Below are 14304 nucleotides of genomic sequence, written 5' to 3'. Positions count from 1 at the left end.
CAACATAGGTGATCAGGATAACAGGAGAAGTTAGATGGTAGAAAGATAGCCCCACCAGGAGCAAGCTCCTTACAGCTCAGCCTGAGTAGACCAACTGACAATCTCACCCAGAGAGGCACTCAGGCATTCTATGATGTCATGCAACGTTCTAACAGAGCAGTACAGTGGAAAATAGCTGACAAGTAATTTACTACAGGATGGCTGGGAAGGAGGGTGTGGGCAGAGGACTCATGGGAGTTGTAGTCACAGCAAACACTCCTTCTACCATATAGCTTTACAAGCCCACCTGGAACTATGCTTTCTTGACAGTGAGTGGAAATGTACTGGAAAGATAGCTGTCACTGCTGCATGGTGTCTGGAGTAGAAGGCCTTGATGAGAGTTGTAGTTAACTTCAACAACAGTTGTAGGAGAGTAGGATCTGCTTCACTTGGTTACCCCCACCTTTTGCTGCTGTAACACTAATTGTCGACTTTAGTCTGGCTGGGGCCCTGCTATTCAGGACCCCAGCCTAGCTGCTTCCTCTCTAAATTGAGTCCATGTACTTTAGGTACACTCCAGATTGGATTCTGGGGTACCCTTGTGAGTCCCTAGTATATGATATACTATGTACCCAGGGCATAGATACCCCAGAGGCCTACCAGGGGCTGCAGCATGTGTTATGCCACCCCTGGAAAGCTCTCCAAAATGACACCACAGGTCTGCTACTGCAGCCTGGGTAAGGTTGTGCATGCACCCCTTACTGAGATATAGGTTCACTATATCTCACCTATCACTGCACGTAGAAACCTATCAGTCACTCCTATGGCAGGCCTTATCATCCTGAAGGCAGGGTGCTTGGTTATATGTGAGATGGTGCCCAGGCATGAGCTGAGCCCCTCTGCAGCCTTCGGAATCTATCCTCCGGGGTTGTCAGTGGTGCAGCCTGACCATTTACTCTTAAGTGCATTATAAATAAAACGGTTAATGCTAACTTTAGACTGGCTGCACGGAAACACGTTGTGTTTGGTGTCAAACACCTTGCTATCATACCCCCACATCAATTCCTGATGTGAGAATATGATCCCACCCTTCTAGAGGGAGAGACATGACAGCCCCGGTATACCCAGTGCCAACTTAACAGAGCCCTGGCATCACAAAATGGATGCTGCAGCCACAGACACCGGTCTGGCCTCCTGCTCCTGACCGAAACTCCGGCAGGGGAGGCATGGACAATAGGTTTCCGGTCACAGGGAGGTGTAACCACCTCCCAGACAGGCTGATGTGTATTGGGGCTGGGTGGGAGCACTCTCAGAGTGCTTTGAAGTCCTGCAGTGGGGGCACATTTGGTGTCCCTGTGCATAATCCAGCTCAAACCAGTTCAGGGGCTTCCAGCCCCTGCTCTGGCATGACAATGGACAAAGGAAATGGGGGTAGCCACCCCTCTTTCCAAACCCTTCCATAGGTGGGTCCCCTGAGTTAGTCCAACCCCTTCCTTAGGTATAAGTAAGGAACCCGTAGCAACAGGACTTTAGATATCCCTGAATGAAACTCTGCAACTGAATCCTGGAACTTCGACGGTCTACTAAAGACTAGAGGACGGAAGAAATCTCCCTTGGGGTCAAGGAGTGACTCCCCTGCTTGGCAGGCACCAACTAAGCAATTGCCAGTCTGCATCTCCAAAGCTCCCGCCGGACGCCGAAGACTGCAACACAGGAAGAGGATTTCCAGACTTCCCAGAGGCCGACCCGAGTCTCCAGCAAAGCTTAGACCCGCAGCCCTCGTGAGTAACGTTGAACCGGAACTCCCGGTCACCGTGCACTTTTGCAAGTGTATTGACTTCTCGACGTCTCTTGAAGTCGTGCTTGGGGTTACTTGTAGCCCCCACCTCGAGCAGAGAATCCACTGAAGATTGTTGGCCTAGTCACCCCGAGTGACCCGTGTGCCGCCATTTTGTGATTCCTCTTGCGTTCCCTTCGCGATCCCTGGTCTGTCGACTGGTTGGTGGGTCCCTGTGAAGGTAACTTTGATTTTCCTTGGGCTTCCCTGGTTGCTCCAGATGTGACCTGACTCCCTACCAAGTGGTGAGTCCCTCAGATCTTGCTGGTCTGCACCAAAGCATCTTTCTCCTTTCTGCGTGGGTTGCTGTTGCCAAGGCTTGTTGTGTCCAATCCAGGCACTGACACTGCAGCACTCGACATCCTTCATGGGACAGCTCGAATCCAGCTCCTGGTGTCCTCGACGCCTTGTGGTCCTCGGGGCTGAAGAGTCAAGCTTCACCTCCTTCACCTGAAATCACCTGACATCTGTGGGCATTCGCCTATCGTGCCCCTGGTCACTGGCTAGTGACCCAGACTCTGTCCCCTCTGCTTTCAGGTTCTTCTCGACTTCAATCCAGGCTTGGCTCTCTTCTGACACTTTGCATCTTCCCAGCAGCAGCACTTCTTTGCCAGCTCCCACTGAAAACGACGACGCGACCCGACACCATTTGACACCTATCCACCCGGCTTCCCTGGGTGAGGTAACTCGAGTACTCCGGTGCTCCCGTGGGTGTTGACCCTAGAACTTCCTAAGTCCAAATGGGTTTGGTCCTGACTCATCTCTAAGTGTCCCTAATCTTTAACAATCTAAAGCTAACGGGAGCTCGCGGCTGTGTTCTAACACTGCACACGGCCCCTGTGGGTCCCCTGTGTCACTACCTTGGGTGGTTCCTTGGGGTCCCAGCGATTCTACAGGCTCTAGGCCTTGTGTGTAGTTAAGTCGTGGTTCTTATACCACAATTTTAGTATATGGTTTGGCTCGCCCCTAGGGCCTGACGTGTATTTGTGCTGTTTTACTGTAATATTTGAATTGTAACTTATGTGTTTGGACCTCTAGCCTCATAAAGAGACTAGTAGGGTGTGTTTGAAAATAAATACATATATTTTATATATATACCTGGTGTGGTTGCCTTTCATTTATTTATTTATTTGAAAGGTTTTATATAGCGCTGGCTAGACCCGGAGGTATCAGAACGCTTTACATGAGTATCAGACCATAGTTGCAGGTTACATTGTTACAAAGGTTACACAGTTATTAGAGCATAGCTACATAGTTACATGTTAGGTCGAGACAAACAATAAGGACATATGTGGAAGGGAAAAATCAGGCAAGGAGAGAGATTCAGAGGAGAGGGCAGGGGAAGTAGACAGCGAATGAAGGAGGGAAAGAGGAGGTGGAGGAAGAGAGACACAGCATGAAAGAAGAGGGGGAGGGTGACGGGGCACAAACCGGTAGACGAGTAATAGTTCCGTCCAAAGTCCAGTAAGTTGTGATGCCCGGGGAAGTGGTATCATCCCCCCAACTCCATTGCAAGAGGCTCCCTTAACGCAGTGGACTCTCTCAGAGGGGTCTCTGAGACTGCAAGGCCTACCTACTGGACCCTTCCCCAAAAAGGGGAGAGGGAGTGCTTTGGCAAGGGGCGCCATACCATACCTCAACAGTGAGAGGCTCCCTTGGCGCTGTGGACTTTCTCAGAGGGATCACTGAGACTCCAGAGTGTAAGTAATTGGATCTTTCCCCAACAAGGGGAGAAGGAGTGCTTAGTTGAAGGGCACAAGGGACAGAGGCTAGGCGGCGTAGCAGGTAAGGGGAGAGATTAAGGGGAGAGGGGATAGGAGCAGAGGACGTAGACAAAGAATGAAAGAGGGAAAGCGGTAGGGGAGGGTGAGAGAGAACATGAAAGAGGGGGTAAGGAGGCACAAGCCGGTAAACGGCTAAAAAAACGCGTCCAAGGTCTGGTAAGCTGAGATCCCAGGGGAAGTGGTATCATTCCCACATCTCCGCTGGGTTCGGGTTCTGGTCGCAGTCAGGGTGGTTGGGAGGCGGATCAGTTCTGGCAGATCAGTAATGAGTGTGGAAAACCTAATTGTTCCAAAATACTCCATAGCTAGTCGCCATCTTAAGGTCAGGCAGATCAGTAATAGTGAATTAAGGCATTGGGCGCCTTTTTTGGTGGCCATTTTGAAGTCAGGCTGTTCATCAGTAATACATTAATGAGTCATAAAAGGAAAGAAAGTATGCCCCTTACTTTGAAAACAACTCTCTAATTCTGTTTAGTGTGAAGGAACAGTGATTAGCCTCCGTGACCCTTGGGTGACTGTCTTGCAGATCACGGTAAGCGATTTCGAGTAGAATGTGCTCTTCGGTGATCATGAGCACGGAGACCCCACTGACATGAAGAAGAAAAAGAGGCAAGTTGTTTGGCGGCCATCTCGATATGAGCTGCGAGCACCTGTGAAGTTGCAGGATTCATCCCTGTTGTGACCGCTTCAGTGCCGAGCGCTCCCTTGGACCTGTGAAGTGCAGCGCGCCATGCAAACACTCTGCGATCGAGACTCTGCCAGATTAGCTCAGGGGCTGCGCTGTTCTCACTTCCCATGGCCGGCGTGCAGATGATTGCTGAAGTGCTGAGGTGATAACTTCCAGAAATCTTTTTTTACTTTAACCCCCATCCCAAGAGAAATCGTCTTGCTTGTAGCGAGTGGGATTTGAGACGCTGTGAGTGCGCGGTCAGAGGTAGTCATCGGCACTCGGATGGAGGGCGGAGTGGCAGTCGGTAGCCTGACAGGAAGTGAACAGCCATTTTAGGCCAGGTGTGGAAGCGAGTGTGGAGTGAGCCTCAACAAGAAGGGAGCGGCCATTTTAGGCAAGTAGAGTCAAATGAATGAATGGTGACAATCAGCACGATGTGGGCTCTTTCCCCATGCAAAATCGACCTGTTTGTTGTGAGCGGGATTTGCGCATGCTCGGTAGTAAACATGGGCACTCGGGAGGAGGGCGGAGAGGCAGCAGGCACCTAGGCAGTCGAGCCGAAGCTGGATCCTCTCAGCGAATGAAGGATAGCGGGGGCAGGAGGGGACAGTGCTTGACATAAAAAGCTACATAGAGGGAGAGCCAAGCCCCGGGTAATGCGAGTAGGGAGGTCCGACCAACAGCCCTCGCTGTCAGCCCAGCACTCGACAATGTACTTCTCAGGGGCAAAAATATGTAGAGAGCAGAGCACAGGGTCGGATCGGACAAGAGCACAGGGTCGGAACGGACAGGGATGCCCCTACCGTCAGTCCAGATAGCAGTGGTAGTGACCTGTGCAGAGTGACCTGTGACGAGAGGAGCGGGTCCCGGAACTCAAGCAAGCTGGAAGGTAGGCTGCCTCACTGGTCACTCGGAGGGCAGTCAGATGCCTGGTAAACAATCATCCGATCGATGAAGTCAGTGAGCTCCCGATCCGGGTCCGACTGCGCCGCTGCGGTCAAGTCCAGCACTACGCTCAGTGGGCGGCTGGAAGGCAAGAGTCGGTAGCGACATGGGAAGCGTCTGTGGCCAGATCCGGGTCCGTTTGTGGGCCGCCGACATTCCGATCCCTGCTGTTCGTTGGCCGCCGTGGAAGAGGCAGGAAGGTCAGTTTCAAGCAGGCCCACAGTTTAGTCAGTAGCTTGAAGGCGGTAGTTAGCGGCGCCAGGGGAAGCGACCGTGAGAGGGGGGGGGGGTCAACTTCAACCATGGAGGGGCTGACTCACCCAGAGGTCCTCTCCTTGCAGGGACCGTCACCACACGAGAGCCTGGGAAGTGTGGGATGGGGGAACAGCTGCAACCAGAAAAGATCAGCTGAGACGTTGGGGGCTCTCTTCTGCAAGGGAACGAGCGGCCTCGAACTCGTGGGCCCAATCCTACCGAGAACGTCGATGGATCCTGGGAGATCGTTTTTAGCGGTAAGCGGTGTCAAAATCATAGTTGCAAAGGATTACGTGTTGGGTGAAGTAAAGGAGTGATCTTTGAAGGTGGATGGCTGGTTATTGCAGGGATATCACCCGATAAGAAAATCCCCAACCCGGAGCTCTGGGGAAGAGCTCCTACTCGGCGGCAATCTGGGTCTGGGTCAGCCATTTAGCCATTCAAGAGATTATAGACTGGTAAAACAAGCTGCTTTACATTCCTTCAAGATTTAGCCTGAAGGCTGCTCTCCATAGCTACCACTAGGATAGCTTTCAATAAAGGTTGTCTTTAACCTATCAACAATAAGGGGTTGTTTGGACTGGTGCAAGGTGCCCACTATAATTAGTGGACAGCATATACCAGGCCAACTTCTCACATTGGTGCACAGCATGTGGGATTCCAGCTTGCTATTGTTTTTACCAGATAATCTCAATTGAGTGACTAACTGAAAACCACTAAAGGTACCCAAGGTACATATAATACAAGCTTTAGAATACAGTAGGTTCTACTGAACATAGAGTTGTGTGTTAAGGACTGCACACCCTTTCTACAACTCAAGAGAGTTTAGTAGGCCACACTAGAGTAGGTAGTGCAATACACCACACTTCACTAGTAATGTCTTCAAGGCCAGGAACTAGTTGGTCTGGGTCCCTGCCAGAAGCCAATGGGCTTCTTATCTCCAAGTATGATAACCTCACATTCTTGGAATTGAGAGCATTATGCAGTACTAGGAGACTGAAGACAGGCAAAAGCCCAACCACCCAGCATCTCATAGAGGTAGTCAGTCTGGATGATCCCAGAAGACCTATAGGGTCTGAAGGGGTAGGCAGAGTGGGTGGGGCAGCAGATGAGGAAGGGCCTAGGGATGAAATTCCCCATGACCTGACCTCTAATGCTGACCAGGAAGATGACAATGATCTTGACCTAGGAAATCCAGCTCCTCTGGAAGATGAGGGGGAGGGCCACAATGGTCCCCTCTTTGTCCCTTCTTGAAGAGTTGGTGGTGGGCCTAGAAGGTCTAGATCTCCCTCAGTGGAGTCTAACCATTCTGGTTCATCTATAGGGACTTGTATCTCTGCTCATAGGAGGGAAACCTCCCAGTAGAGGAGAGAGGGACTGCTGAAGTATGAGGAAGCTCAGCTGAAAATCAGAAAGCAGCAGGTAGCCCTAGACAAGGAGGCCCTAGAGCTCTACAGAGCTAGAAAAAAGATGGGACTAGTGTCCGATGGTGGCAGCAATATCCCTAGAAATAGGGAGAGGTCTCATGACCATAGAAACCTGAATAAGATTGTCCCTCCCTACCAGAGTGGGGATGACATCCACAAATGGATAACTGCACTGGAAAGGGCCTGTAAAGTACAAAGGGTTCCCCAGGAGCAGTGGGCAGCAATCTTATGGCTCTCGTTTGCAGACAAAGGTAGAGATAAGCACCTCACTATTAGAGAGGAGGAGGCTGATGATTATACCAGTCTGAAAAGTGCATTGATTGAAGGGTTTGGCCTAACCACTGAGCAATACACGTTAAAGTTCAGAGATTCCCAAAAGCCATAGAATCAAGACTGGGTGGACTTTGTAGATTGTGCTACTAAGGCTCTGGAGGGTTGGTTACTTGGCAGCAAAATGCATGACTTTCAAGGATTGTACAATTTGATTATGAGGGAGCAGATCCTTAAAAACTGTCAAAATCAGCCATTGCACCAGTACCTGGTGGACTCAGATCTGACCTCACCCCAAGAATTGGGAAAGAAGGCAGTCAAATGTGTCAGAACCAGGGTGAGGCAGAAGGTACAGAACCAAGGTGGTGAACCAAAGAAGCAAGATCCTAAGAACTCTGACAAGGGTGGGGAGAAGGGTAAAGACCAGAAGTCTTCACAAGGTCCTCAAAAATCTTCTTCAGGTGGGGATTCACAGTCTGACAAGGGAAAAGGCCAAAAGAAACCATGGTGCAAAATCTGTAAACAGAAGACTCACTGGAAAAGTGATTGTACCAAGTCCAAAGACTCAACTCCAGCCACCATTGCCCCTAAGACAACTGTTCCCCCTAGTACAGCTACAATTGGTGGTGGTAATGTCCAGAATAAGGGTGTAGTAGGGTTGACCCTGGGTTCTGAGATGGACTCTGGCCTAGTCAGAGTTCCAACTCAGTCTGTCCTAGTCTGAGATGGAGGCATGGATATGTCCTCCTGTGTGAGTCCCAGTAACTTGGACAAATACAGACAACAGCCTTTGATAAATGGAAAAGAGGCTTTGGCATTCAGGGACACAGGAGCAAGTGTCACAATGGTGACAAAAGATCTTGTGGATCCTGGGCAGATTATACTTGGTGAAATGTACCAAGTGACCAATGCTAGCAATGTCAGAACAGACCATTCTCTGGCAGTTGTTAACTTCTCCTTGGGAGGGGTAACTGGCCTTAAGAAGGTTGTGGTAAGTGCAGACCTACCAGTTGAATGCTTGCTTGGCGATGATCTGGAAACTTCAGCTTCGGCTGAAGTGGAGCTCAGGACACATGCAGAAATGTTAGGGATCACTGCTCATGTCTTTGCTGTGACTAGGTCACAGGCCAAAATGTCTAACACTGAACAGGCCATGGATTCTGGAAGAATGGACCAGGTGCCTCACAAGAGGAGGAGCAGTAGGGGTAAGGCAGTGCCTTCCCCCCTGACTCAGAATACAGATCAGCCTCCTGAAGAAGATGATCTTGAGCCTGAAGAAGGAACTGTCCCAGAGGAGCTTGAACCTGACCAGGTTGAGTTCTTGGGGACAGGGGGCCCTTTCAGGGCAGATCTGAGCCAGACGCAGAAATCCTGCCCCTCTCTTGAACCCCTCAGAAAGCAAGCTGCTGATGAGGCTGCTGGGAATGCTAGTGGCACCCATAACATTTATTGGGGTGATGGACTCCTTTACTCAGAGTGTAGAGACCCCAAGCCTGGTGCTTCCAGGAGGTTGGTTATACCTCTGAAGTTAAGGGGCTTCCTATTGACACTAGCCCATGATATTCCCTTAGCAGGACACCTGGGCCAGAATAAGACTTGGGGCAGAATTGTCCCTCACTTCCACTGGTCCCACATGTCTGAAGACACTAAGGAGTTTTGTCGCTCCTGTGTGACCTGCCAAGCCAGTGGCAAGGCAGGTGGAACCACAAAGGCCCCCCTGATACCACTACCTGTGGTGGGGGTTCCCTTTGAGGGGGTAGGGATTGACATTGTTGGTCCCATGGATCCTCAAACTGCATCTGGGCACAGATTTATCCTGGTGGTGGTGGACCATGCCACTAGGTGCCCAGAGGCCATCCCATTTAGGACCACTGCAGCACCTGTGGTGGCAAGAGCCCTCTTGGATGTATTCTCAAGAGTGGGCTTTTCTAAGGAGGTAGTATCTGACAGGGGTGCAAACTTCATGTCAAGTTACTTGACTGCAATGTAGAAGGTGTGTGGAGTGAATTATAAATTCACCACACCCTATCACCCACAATGCAATGGGTTAGTTGAAAGATTCAACAAAACCTTAAAGGGCATGATCAAAGGTCTCCCAGAAAAGCTTAGGCGCAGATGGGACATCCTTTTGCCCTGCCTTTTGTTTGCCTACAGGGAGGTGCCACAAAAGGGGGTTTGTTACAGCCCTTTTGAACCCTTGTTTGGCCATCCTTTGTGTTTGGTGAAGGAGGGATGGGAGTTACCTATCAAACCCCCTAAACAGGACATCGTGGACTATGTACTTGGTCTCTGCTCCAGGATGGCTGAGTACATGAAAAAGGCTACTAAAAACCTTGAGGCTAGCCAGGAATTACAAAAGGCCTGGCATGACCAAAAGGCTGTGCTGACTGCTGTTTACCAGCCAGGGCCCTCCAGGACAAATGGAGTGGCCCCCATACAACTGTTAAACAGAAAGGGGAGGTCACCTACTTGGTAGACCTTGGAACCCCTAGGAGTCCCCACAGGGTACTTCATGTCAACAGACTAAAACCATATGTTGACAGGGCAGGCATGGGCTTGTTCATGGCTACTGATGAAGGGCAGGAGTAAGAGAGTGACCCACTCCCTGACCTGCTTTCTCAGAACCCTGATGATGGATCAGTAGATGGTGTAGCCTTGGCAGGCAGCCTCACTGTCCAGCAACAAACTGACTGCAGAACACTTCTCATCCAGATTAGACATATGTTTTCTCTGACCCCGAGTCAGACCACCTGGTGCACTCATGCAGTGGACACTGGGGACAGTCGTCTGCCTGTGAAGAATAAGATCTACAGGCAACCTGATCATGTCAGGGACTGTATAAGGACAGAAGTCCAAAAGATGTTGGATTTGGGAGTCATTGAACCCTCAGATAACCCCTGGGCTAGTCCAGTAGTCCTTGTGCCTAAACCTCACACCAAAGATGGCAAGAGAGAGATGAGGTTGTGTGTGGATTACAGAGGTCTCAATGCAGTCACTAGGACTGATGCCCATCCCACCCCAAGGGCAGATGAGCTAATAGATACTTTGACCTCAGCCAAGTTTCTAAGCACATTTGACTTGACAGCTGGCTACTGGCAGATCAGACTAGCTGATGATGCAAAGCCAAAGACAGCATTTTCTACCCCTAGTAGGCCCTATCAATTTGTGGTAATGCCCTTTGGTTTGAAGAATGCACCTGCCACTTTCCAAAGGTTGGTGAATCAAGTCCTTACAGGCCTGGAAGACTATAGTGCAGCATATCTTGATGATATTGCTGTCTTTAGCTTCACCTGGGAGGATCACCTGGTCCACCTGAGGAATGTTTTGGAGGCCCTGAAAAAAAAAGCAGGCCTAACTATCAAGGCTACTAAGTGCCAGATAGGGCAGAGTCAGGTTGTGTACCTGGGCCACCTTGTAGGTGGAGGCCAGGTTCAACCATTGCAGAGCAAAATCCAGACCATATTGGACTGGGTTGCTCCCACTACCCAGACTCCGGTGAGAGCCTTCTTAGGCCTGACTGGGTATTACAGAAGATTTGTCAAGGGGTATCGATCAATAGTGACCCCCCCTGAATGACTTAACCTCTAAGAAAATGCCCAAAAAGGTTCAGTGGAAAGTTAGCTGTCAAAAGGCATTTGATGACCTGAAGCAGGTCATGTGCACTGCTCCCATTCTGCAAAGTCCTGATTACTCCAAAAAGTTCATTGTGCAAACAGATGCATCTGAGTTGGGGGTAGGGGCTGTACTGTCACAGTTGAATGATGAAGGTCAGAATCAGCCAGTAGCTTTCATAAGCAGAAGGTTGACCCCCAGAGAGAAACGTTGGTCAGCCATTGAGAGGGAGGCCTTTGCTGTGGTTTGGGCTCTGAAGAAGTTGAGGCCGTACTGGTTTGGTTCTCACTTCATTGTTCAGTCAGACCATAAGCCCCTCTTATGGCTAAAACAGATGAAGGGTGAAAACCCCAAACGTCTCAGGTGGTCCATTTCCCTACAGGTGATGGACTATACAGTGGAATATAGACCTGGGAGTAACCATGCCAATGCAGATGGACTCTCCAGAAATTTCCACTTAGAACATGAAGACTCAACTGGTCAAGGTTAGTTTAATGTCCCTGCGGTGGGGGGGGGGGGGGGGTAGGATCTGCTTCACATGGTTACCCCCACTTTTTGATGCTGTAACACTGTTTTTCGACTTTAGTCTGGCTGGGGTCCTGCTATTCAGAACCCCCTCCAGATTGGATTCTGGGGTACCCTTGTGAGTCCCTAGTATATGGTATACTATGTACCCAGGGCATAGATACCCCGGAGGCCTACCAGGGACTGCAGCATGTATTATGCCACCCCTGGAAAGCCCTCCAAAATCACACCACAGGTCTGTCGACTGGTGGGTCCCTGTGAAGGTAACTTTGATTTTCCTGGGGCTTCCCTGATTGCTCCAGACGTGCCCTGACTCCCTACCAAGTGGCGAGTCCCTCAGACCTTGCTGGTCTGCACCGAAGCATCTTTCTCCTTTCTGCGTAGGTTGCTGTTGCCAAGGCTTGTTGTGTCCAATCCGGGCACCGATGCTGCAGCACTCAACATCCTTCTTGGGACAGCTCGAATCCAGCTCCTGGTTGTCCTTGACGCCTCTTGGTCCTCAGGGCTGAAGAGTCAAGCTTCACCTCCTTCACCTGAAATCACCCGACATCGGTGGGCATTCGCCTATTGTGCCCCTGGTCACTGGCTAGTGGCCCAGACTCTGTCCCCTCTGCTTTCAGGATCTTCTCGACTTCGATCCATTCTTGGATCTCTTCGGACACTTTGCATCTTCCCGGCAGCAGCACTTCTTTGCCAGCTCCCATTGAAAACAACAACACGACCCGACACCATTTGACACCTATGCACCCGGCTTCCATGGGTGAGGTAAGTTGAGTACTTCGGTGCTCCCGTGGGTGTTGACTCTAGAACTTCCTAAGTCCGAAAGGGTTTGGTCCTGACTTCTCTCTAAGTGTCCCTAATCTTTAAAAATCAAACCGCGACTTTCCCATAGCAGCTAACGGGAGCTCGCGGCTGTGTTCTCACACTGCACACGGCCCCCGTGGGTCCCCTGTGTCACTACCTTGGGTGGTTCCTTGGGGTCCCAGCGATTCTACAGGCTCTTCGCCTTGGGTCTAGTTAAGTCGTGGTTCTTATACCACTATTTTAGTATATGCTTTGGCTCGCCCCTAGGGCCTGACGTGTATTTGTGCTATTTTACTGTAATATTTGAAGTGTAACTTATGTGTTTGGACCTCTAGCATCATAAAGAGACTAGTAGGGTGTGTTTAGAAATAAATACACATATTTTATAGATATACCTGGTGTGGTTGCCTTTCATTTAGCCATTCAAGAGATTATAGACTGGTAAAACAAGCTGCTTTACATTCCTTCAAGACATAGCCTGAAGGCTGCTCCCCATAGCTACCACTAGGATAGCTTTCAATAAAGGTTGTCTTTAACCTATCATCAATAAGGGGTTGTATGGACTGGTGCAAGGTGCCCACTATAATTAGTGGACAGCATATACCAGGCCAACTTCTCACAACAGGCACCAATGTCAGACATCTTGATAGTAGACTTCCATTCACTGTCAAGTAGCCATAGGCCCAGATGAGCTGGTTGGGCTGTGTGGGAGGAGTGTTTGCACTGATTACATCTCACATTAGGCTCTGTACTAACACACCTTCCCACCCAGCTCAAACAACACACCTGGGACTATGCTGTCCATTATGGTGAGTGGAAATGTACTGGCAAGATGGCGAACACCAGGGACTGGTGTGAGGAGCACAAGGCCTAGATGGGTGTTGCAGTCAAGTCAAACAACTGGCACCAGTGTCAGACATCTTGAATGTACACTTTACTCATTGTCAGGACATCACTCTTCCTGATGACCTGGTTGGTCTGCATGGGAGGAGGAGTGTTTGCACTGACTAAATCTCCCATCAGGCTCTGTCCTACACACACCTTTCCACCCAGCTCAAACAGAACACCTGAGACTATGCCTTCCATGATGGGGAGTAGAAATGTACTGGCTAGATGGCTGACAGTGGGGACTGCTGTTTGTACCACATGGCCATGATTGGATTTGTGGTCAACTCTGACACCAGGCACCACTGTCAGATACCTTGATAGTACACTACCCCTCATTGTCTGAAAAACACTCTTTCTGGTGTGCTGTCTGAGCTGTGTGGGAAGGTGTGTGTGGGGGCCCATGCCTGATGGAAGTTGTAGTGAAAGCAAACACTCCTCCTCACACCCATCACAAATAGCTCATCTGGGCCTATGGCTACCTGACAGTGTGGGGAAATGTACTTACCAGATGACTGTCGCTGCTGCATGGTATTGAACTTGAAGCAAAATCCCATCAAGGCCCTGTGCTCCAAACACCATGCAACAGTGTCAGACATCTTGTTAGTACACTTCCATTCACTGTCAGGTAGCCATAGGCCCAGATGAGCTGTTTGTGCTGGTTGGGAGGAGGAGTGTTTGCCCTGACTACTTCTCCCATTAGGCTCTGTCCTACACACACCTTCCTACCCATCCCAACTATCTTACCTCGGACTCTGCTTTCCTGACAGTGAGTGGCAATTTGCTGCCAAGATGGCTGACACTGGGGAATGAGGTCTGATTTGTCCTTAACTCCCAACAGTGCCTTGAGCTCCAAACACCAGTCTGCAGTGTCAGCCATCTTGCCAGTACATTCCCATTGACTGTCAGGGAAACACAGTTGTAGGTGGGCTTGTTGGGCTGGGTGGGAGGATGAGTGTTTGTGCGGACTACAACTCCCAACAGGCTCTGTCCTACACACACCTTCCCACACTGATTCATCTTTATGACACTGTGCATAGATCACACAAGACAGGGTTCCATGTGCCTTCCATCCTAGCTATGCCTAATACCTTTGTGTCTCCGCAATAAGAGTCAGACGTGTGACCTGACAGTAGAGAACCTAAGTTACAGGACAAATGAGCACAATCACTGTTATCTACGTGATATAACTCCTACAATGACTACGCCAGCTAAAAGTTTGACAAGGAAGTTATTTGACCTGTAATATTTGAGCCAATGCTTCACAATTTGATGACTAGGGATTGCAGAATGGATACCAGGTCTGAATTC

This window comes from Triturus cristatus, chromosome 4_2 (assembly GCF_964204655.1).
Source record: "Triturus cristatus chromosome 4_2, aTriCri1.1, whole genome shotgun sequence".
NCBI classification, from domain to species: Eukaryota; Metazoa; Chordata; class Amphibia; order Caudata; family Salamandridae; genus Triturus; species Triturus cristatus.
This window is presented reverse-complemented; position numbering follows the sequence as displayed.